At 44.9% G+C, this 9,263-nt stretch overlaps 1 pseudogene; it reads right to left on the reverse strand.

The window, feature by feature from the left end:
* Positions 1-6,250: 6,250 nt before the first annotated feature.
* Positions 6,251-6,368, reverse strand: LOC126105431 (5S ribosomal RNA; annotated as a pseudogene).
* Positions 6,369-9,263: the final 2,895 nt, after the last annotated feature.

A 9,263-nucleotide genomic window follows, 5' to 3' on the forward strand; every position in this document is an offset into this window, starting at 1 on the left:
GAAACCGCGAAATTGGTAGAAAAAGAAACAGCCGTGACAAAGCTAAAGCTCTCGAAGAGAAAAACGGATTTTCTAATTTTTTTAGGAAAAACTAGTCAGTCATGTTTTCGTTTTCCGATAGCACAAAAATGAAGCAAAGAAGGACAATGTACAGTTAAATTAAGTACAAGTGAAGGAGACAGAGGTTCTACAAAAGTGCGCCATTTGTAGATGGTGAAAAGTTGGGGTAGTCCAATGAGTTTCGCCTGCTATTGTCATTGTGTTGCACTAGGCTAACGAAAATTCGATCCAAAAAGGATCATGTATACTAGTGTATCAAAGGTGAGTATAGGAGAAGGTTTCACAATTCTAAATTCCGAAAGCATCCGATTTCTCAAACAAAGCTTAGTAGATGGTACTCGAGGATGGACTGTGAGTGTATTATCTATGCACTTTGAAACCGAGTACTGATGCAAAGAAAAACAGAGGAAACGAAGAACAGATAATAGCTGGTACGGTAGGAACTGCAGAGGCTCCCTTAACGAGGGGTGTGGGACGTTGCGTCGCTTACTTGAATATCTCAAGGAGAATGACGACAGTTTGCACAGAAAACAGCACAGAAAACCGTTTTAGGCGAACTAATAACAGAGAATATAGTGGTTAAACTTACGTTGCCTGGAAGATGCTTTTAAACTTAGAAACCGAACTCACCTTCAATCACAAATGGAAATTTGGGGCCAATTAGTAAAGCTGTAAAGAGCTCTCACAACTGAACACTTTGTCTAGTAAGTTTTTTTTTAATTTTATTTTGCACCGTTTTTTGCAGTATCATTTGCGCAAAAAATATTCTTTGATTGAACTGCATTTCACCCGAGATACACTACTGGCCATTACAATTGCTACACCAAGAAGAAATGCAGATGATAAACGGGTATTCATTGAACAAATATATTATACTAAAACTGATATGTGATTACATTTTCACCCAGTTTGGGTGCATAGATCCTGAGAAATCAGTACCCAGAACAACCACCTCTGGCCGTAATAACGGCCTTGATCCGCCTGGGCATTGAGTCAAATAGAGCTTGGATGGCGTGTACAGGTACAGCTACACATGCAGCTTCAACACGATGCCACAGTTCATCAAGAGTAGTGACTGGCGTATTGTGACGAGCTAGTTGCTCAGCCACCATTGACCAGACGTTTTCAGTTGGTGAGAGATCTGGAGAATGTGCTGGCCAGGGCAGCAGTCGAACATTATCTGTATCCAGAAAGGCCCGTACGGGACCTACAACATGCGGTCGTGCATAATTCTGCTGAAATGTAGGGTTTTGCAGGGATCGAATGAAGGGTGGAATGTAACGTCCACTGTTCAAAGTGCCGTCAATGCGAACAAGAGGTGACCGAGACGTGTAACCAATGCCACCCCATACCATCACGCCGGGTGATACGCCAGTATGGCGATGACGAAAACACGCTTCCAATGTGCGTTCACCGCGATGTCGCCAAACACGGATGTGGCCATCATGATGCTGTAAACAGAACCTAGATTCATCCGAAAAAATGACGTTTTGCCATTCGTGCATCCAGGTTCGTCGTTGAATACACCATCGCAGGTGCTCCTGTCCGTGATGCAGCGTCAAGGGTAACCGCAGCCATGGTCTCCGAGCTGATAGTCCATGCTGCTGCAAACGTCGTCGAACTGTTCGTACAGATGGTTGTTGTCTCGAAAACGTCCCCATCTGTTGACTCAGGGATCGAGACGTGGCTGCACGATCTGTTACAGCCATGCGGATAAGATGCCTGTCATCTCGACTGCTAGTGATACGAGGCCGTTGGGATCCAGCACGGCGTTCCGTATTACCCTCCTGAACCCACCGATTCCATATTCTGCTATCAGTCATTGGATCTCGACGAAAGCGAGCAGCAATGTCGCGATACGATAAACCTCAATCGCGATAGGCTACAATCCCATCTTTATTAAAGTCGAAACGTGATGGTACGCATTTCTCCTCCTTACACGAGGGATCACAATAACGTTTCACCAGGCAACGCCGGTCAACTGCTGTTTGTGTATGAGAAATCGGTTGGAAACTTTCCTCATGTCAGCACGTTGTAGGTGTCGCCACCGGCGCCCCTGCGTGAATGCTCTGAAAAGCTAATCATTTGCATATCACAGCATCTTCTTCCTGTCGGTTAAATTTCGCGTCTGTAGCACGTCATCTTCATGGTGCAGCAATTTTAATGGCCAGTAGTGTAGATCGGACGCGCCCATTCAGAGAAAAAAGTCTGTGTGGTCTGTCTGATGCACCGCGCATAGTTATAAAGTGTTTTAAGGGAAACACGGAGGGATTTTACTCTTGAATGCGTCTTTGTCATTATATGACAATGTTCAGAACAACAATAGACTACACTGCATACAATCATTCACGCAGTACAGCTACTCATACAAATATGATATTGTCAGCATCAGCTCAGAACAAGCACATGACGAGCTTTGTGAATTAGACACTGAAGATGAGGATAGTATGAGACACCCAGGTTGTCAGATTTGCTTCTACCTGTTGCCGTGTTCCCTGGCGCGAGTAGTTAGTTAACGACGGATGCCAACGGAATGACGCCGCTAACGTTAAGTTGACATAAGAGGATCAGAGGGCGAATGGCTTAGAATAGGTAGACGACGAAAAGTGCTGCAGGTAGATCAGGTTTCAGCTCCTGTCTCGCCAGTTAACAGGCAGCTGTTAATGCGTGGCGGAGCCCCGGATGAAGCAGCGGACCAGGACACGTGTCTTTCCGCCGCTCACCTCGCTTAAGTTCTGCAGGCGATAACACGTCTCTGGGTCTCCGCCAACTCTGGTAGCCGTGTTCGTCAAGCGGCGGGGGTCTGTTTCATGACGTGCACCTTTGACCGAGGTGCATTTCGACGATGTATTTTTAAAAGAGGAAAGGAAAAGTAGACTGTAACGCCCTGTGGAGATGTAGCTCATTAGACTGAGAACAGGGCTCCAGGACTTCGCAGAATTCCTGTTAGATTTTACACTGAATACGCTCCGGAATAAGCCCATTTCTCAGCTACATCTACGTCTAAATAAATACTCCACAAGCAACAACACAGTGCAACGGAGGCTTAATCGTAGCAATATTATCGACTTTCTTTCCTTCTTCATTCGTGCACTGAGCGAGGCATAAATGACTGCCTGTATGTCACTGTACCCATTCTCGTCTCTGTTATCTTTTTCGCATGATCCCAAAGTGAAGTATGAACTACCTGATGAAAAGTATTTGGACACCTATTAAACTAAACTCCTCCCAAACAGGCCATCAAGGCCCAACGCTACTGACGGCCGCCGTGTCATCCTCAGCCCATAGGCGCCACTGGATGCGGATATGGAGGGGCATGTGGTCAGTAGAGACGGGTCTACATCTACATCTACATTTATACTCCGCAAGCCACCCAACGGTGTGTGGCGGAGTGCACTTTACGTGCCACTGTCATTACCTCCCTTTCCTGATCCAGTCGCGTAAGGTTCGCGGGAAGAACGACTGTCTGAAAGCCTCCGTGCGCGCTCTGATCTCTCTAATTTTACATTCGTGATCTCCTCGGGAGGTATAAGTAGGGGGAAGCAATATATTCGATACCTCATCCAGAAACGCACCCTCTCGAAACCTGGCGAGCAAGCTACACCGCGATGCAGAGCGCCTCTCTTGCAGAGTCTGCCACTTGAGTTTGTTAAACATCTCCGTAACGCTATCACCGTTACCAAATAACCCTGTGACGAAACGCGCCGCTCTTCTTTGGATCTCCTCTATCTCCTTCGTCAACCCGATCTGGTACGGATCCCACACTGATGAGCAATACTCAAGTATAGGTCGAACGAGTGTTTTGTAAGCCACCTCCTTTGTTGATGGACTACATTTTCTAAGGACTCTCCCAGTGAATCTCAACCTGGTACCCGCCTTACCAACAATTAATTTTATACGATCATTCCACTTCAAATCGTTCCGCACGCATACTCCCAGATATTTTACAAAAGTAACTGCTACCAGTGTTTGTTCCGCTATCATATAATCATAAAATAAAGGATCCTTCTTTCTATGTATTCGCAATACATTACATTTGTCTATGTTAAGGGTCAGTTGCCACTCCCTGCACCAAGTGCCTATCCGCTGCAGATCTTCCTGCATTTCGCTACAATTTTCTAATGCTGCAACTTCTCTGTATACTACAGCATCATCCGCGAAAAGCCGCGTGGAACTTCCGACACTATCGACCAGGTCATTTATATATATTGTGAAAAGCAATGGTTCCATAACACTCCCCTGTGGCACGCCAGAGGTTACTTTAACGTCTGTAGACGTCTCTCCATTGATAACAACATGCTGTGTTCTGTTTGCTAAAAACTCTTCAATCCAGTCACACAGCTGGTCTGATATTCCGTAGGCTCTTACTTTGTTTATCGGGCGACAGTGCGGAACTGTATCGAACGCCTTCCGGAAGTCAAGAAAAATAGCATCTACCTGGGAGCCTGTATCTAATATTTTCTGGGTCTCATGAACAAATAAAGCGAGTTGGGTCTCACACGATCGCTGTTTCCGGAATCCATGTTGATTCCTACATAGTAGATTCTGGGTTTCAAAAAACGACATGATACTCGAGCAAAAAACATGTTCTAAAATCCTACAACAGATCGACGTCAGAGATATAGGTCTACAGTTTTGCGCATCTGCTCGACGACCCTTCTTGAAGACTGGGACTACCTGTGCTCTTTTCCAATCATTTGGAACCTTCCGCTCCTCTAGAGACTTGCGGTACACGGCTGTTAGAAGGGGGGCAAGTTCTTTCGCGTACTCTGTGTAGAATCGAATTGGTATCCCGTCAGGTCCAGTGGACTTTCCTCTGTTGAGTGATTCCAGTCGTTCGCGAACTAACAGGTGCAAAGGAACGGTTCACCAAGATGAACGGAAAGAACGAGGGACGAATCCTAAGGAACTGTCTTTCATAGTTCACTTCGGTCGCGGCTTTCTATTTGTAGTTCCCGGGAACGAGAAACGCCGGCCCCGTTCCCGTATGTCTCGGTCTTGGTCTCGGTCTCTCTCGGCTGGACTCGTTCTTTTTCGCGTGGCCACTCGTCGCAGTTCCACTGCCGACTGCTCCTAGTTAGTTCAGAATCGAGTGTCTGTGAGTTTAGATCGCTGCGCACGCCAATTCTAGCTGTGTTTCAAACCTTTTTTGAACTCTGGACTTCTGGTTCTTTTTGTATTGTATTCAGCGTCGACGACCAGTAATTAAAACGTATTTTATAATTACGTAAATTACATGAAAATTACGTGCTATGTAATACATACATCTTTTCAGGTAAAAAAAGGGCATAACAGCTTACTTCACCATTTCGATAAACAGCAGAAGACATACTTACAAAAAGTTTCTACACATGCAAAGGAAGTCGGCATGGCACACACGAGTGGCAATTCTCTGTCTTTTTTTGGTCCATGATAAAACAGCATGTTCATTGTTATGGAAGGCAGACCGACTTACAACTGAATGAAGCCCGCGCTTCGTAATCGAGTGTCTGGTGTCACATTTTGTAAAGAGAATATGTTAACTCCTACAATATTATTTCAGTGGTACAGGGCGGAGCACGAAAAATCGGCCCCGAGTACTAGACTGCTCATTGTCGCCCACCAGTCGTCATCCACTGTTTCGAAGATGTTGCTTGCATTAGCTTATTTGTTATTTCTTTACTGCCTAATTATTACATGTTTATCTATTCTGCTCGTAGTGGTCACAAATCGCGCGTAATTGGCGAACAGTCTGTACTCGGGCTGGTTTTTCGTGCGTCATGTTATGTTATTTCACTGCGATCAGTCACATAACGCTACAGTTGGCTAAACGAGAGGTTTTGTAGAATCACGAAAATTACTTCTACAAGTGTGTGAGAATTCTGTAATGTATAAAAACTCTGTACTCCAGGGGGGAGGCAAGTGCCCCCTTTTGGCGCCTTCCATCTTTAGTCCACCTATGCTACTAATTTTCAATTTTTCATAAAAATCATATACCATGCACAATTGAGCAGTGAAGGAATAAAAATGAACGGTTCCCAAAAAAGAGCGATCACCCAGTGAACTAGTTCCCAAGGACGAACGAGTCTGCCCATCTCTCGTGGTCAGCACACCACTCTCTCGGCGTTATGTGAGTCTCCGAGATCGGAGTCGCCACTTCTCAATCAAGTAGCTCCTCAGTTTGCCTCACAAGGGCTGAAGGCACCCCACTTGCCAACAGCGCTCGGCAGACCAGATGGTCACCCATCCAAGTGCTAGCCCAGCCCAACAGTGTTTAACTTCGGTGATCAGACGGGAACTGGTTTTACCACTGGGGCAAGACCGTTGGCTTTGGACACCTATTACAGGACATTAATATGGAGTGTGTTAACCCTTCGCTTTATGACGGTTTGAGCTCTGCTGTGGACATGTTTAAGGAAATGTCTGAATGTCTGTGGAGGAATGGCAGCCATTCTTTCTCAAGAGCCGAAACCAGAGGAAATAATAACGTCGGACCATGAGGTCTGAAAGATGTTCCATTCCGTTCACGTCGGGACTCCGGGCATCTTAATCCATTTTAGGAATGTTATTGTCCACAAACCACTGCTTCCCAGATGCTGCTTCATGACGGGCTGCATTGTCATGATGATACAAACAATCATTGTCTCCGTACACAATGATGTAAAATGTGTTCGTATGCTTCCACATGTAGTGTTTTCTTGAGCAGAATGAACTGACTACTCTCTAACCACGAAAAATACCCATGCACCTTGAGATCACCTCCAACGTACATCAAGTACCGTTTTCAATGCATTCGCCAAACCGCAACCCTTCCATCGAGGCTTCGATTCGTCACTCCAAATCAGTCGTTTACTGCAATTCACCGTTCAGTGGCGTCGCTATTTTCACCACCTCAAGCGTCATTTAGCCCTGTCTACAGAAATGTGTGCATTATGAGTGGCTGCTCGACCATTTCACCTCATTCTTTTTAACTCCATAAACAAAGTCGGTGTGCTAGTTGGACTGCTGGTGGCACTTTGGAACCCACTAGTGCCCCCTTCCGCTGATTTCATGTGAATTTTTACAAAATCCCTCCACAATGCTCGACGATCCTTGTCCGTCAGTAGATGACGAGTCCCTGATCTTAGATTGGCTGTGGTTGTTCCGTCGTGTTTCCCCTTCTCAGTCACATCACCGACATTCAGTGGTGCTGGTAAGTTCCTATGGGACCAAACTGCTTAGATCAGCGGCCCCTAGGCTTACACACTACTTAAACTAACTTACGCTATGGACAACACACACACCCATGTCCGAGGGAGAAGTCGAACCACCGACGAGCGGGCGTTGGTGGGGGGGTGGGGGGTGGCGGGGTGGGGGGGAAGCCGCCCGACACTCGGCTAGGGCAGCTTCAGTTGGATTTAAATGTCCTTGACGGATGTGTTTATGTGTTTCTCAGGTGACATCCAGCGGCTAGCCTACGTTCGAAGTCACTGAGCTCCCCTGATCGACCCATTCTGCTTCCACTGCTTCTGTACTGACAATACTCCCCGCCTCCTTCTGAACTGTTGTGCCTGTCTGTCGAGACATCAAATGGCCAGTTCCGCATTACGATGATGATTTGAGAAGTCTGTAAGGTGTCAGGCAAATCCAACACCTTCCATGAAAACCCTGACATGATAAGCAAATCCAGTAGTATGTCACATAGCTCCGAAAAAATCGTGACATTAAAATAACCAAAGTAATATGAGTAACGAGTGAGCAATTGGAATACCACAGACTAACACAAGAATGCCTAAATGCATGTCATACCTTCCCACCGTGAGACAGACGCAGTTCCGAGGGGAGAAATGAGAACAGAAGCCAGGAGCAGAACTGTGTTATGCTAGAAGGGACGGACACCCACGTCGCCAGCTAACCACCAGGACCACCCCCAGCCCATGTTAAAAGCTAGAGCCCTCCAGAAGAACAGTATAGATCTTACGATAACACTCAAAGGGCCACACCAGCTGCAAGTTTTAGCGTGAGACTTTTCCGCATCTCTCTTACGTTGCAAACGTTAAAAACATTGCCCCACCACGAAAAGTATAACGTTTCTCATAGGATAGACAGAATTTTTGTAGGCAGAGCTTAAGGTTAACATTGAGATCCTGATTGGTCTGATGAAAACACAGCCAGATAGTTTTTTTTTAAACCAACTTCGGTAAATTGTAGTAAGGAGAAGTTAGGAGGGAGTTGCTTCCGAGACGGCGAGCTGTAGGGAGCTGCGCCGGCCGCCGCCCCCTGACGAACACCGACGAGGTAATGAACGCACGCAATGTCGCATTTTTGAGCGCATAAGGCTTCACTCAGAACTGCAGAAGTCTCATCTGTTACATCCCCTTTTTACGTAATACTAGTGTCGATCGTCAATTGAAGCTCATGGTATTCACATTTGCTACGTAAGTTAAAAGCTGAAACGCGATGATTTTTCTGTTATATAATTATTGAGAAGCCACATCAGCCACTGTAATTTACGACAAGTTAGATAAGTAATTAAAGATAATTGAGTGTCACTGTAGACCATTTTGGTAGTTTTCTCTTTTGTGAAACTTAATTTAAACCTAGATTATATATGTGATATGGCATAGGTCATCCTTCAATTCATTGTAGAACTTGAAAACCCACTCAAGGAATATTCGTTCACATTTTTGTTGAACACAGTTGGTTTTTATCATCCTGTATTAAAATATTTCATTTTATCAATAGTGCAATCTATAAACAATGTTTTGTGAGTAGAATAAAATTTCCAATGGTAAACTTAACTACTTTTTCGACGTTATTTTACCAGATAACTAAAAATAGGAAAGCCTTGAACCCCTTCCACTAAATTTAGTTAGTATTAAGATTCTTTTACAGGGAGTGCAGTGGAGCTGACTCTGAAATCATTAAGTATTTGGTTATATCATCTCTCTTCTAACAGCTTTATCCAAAATTTTTGAGAAAGTAATGTATTCAAGAGTAGCTTCACATATCTGTAACAAAAAAGTACTAACAAAATGTCAGTTTGGTTTCCAGAAAGGTTTTTCAACAGAAAATGCCATATATGCTTTCACCAATCAAATTTTGAATGATCTGAATAACCGAACACCACCCATTGGGATTTTTTGTGATCTCTCAAAGGCTTTTGATTGTGTAAATCATGAAATTCTGCTAGACAAGCTCAAGTACTGTGGCATGAGTGGGAAAGTGCACAAATGGTTTAATTC

Source organism: Schistocerca cancellata, chromosome 1 (assembly GCF_023864275.1).
Source record: "Schistocerca cancellata isolate TAMUIC-IGC-003103 chromosome 1, iqSchCanc2.1, whole genome shotgun sequence".
NCBI classification, from domain to species: domain Eukaryota; kingdom Metazoa; phylum Arthropoda; class Insecta; order Orthoptera; family Acrididae; genus Schistocerca; species Schistocerca cancellata.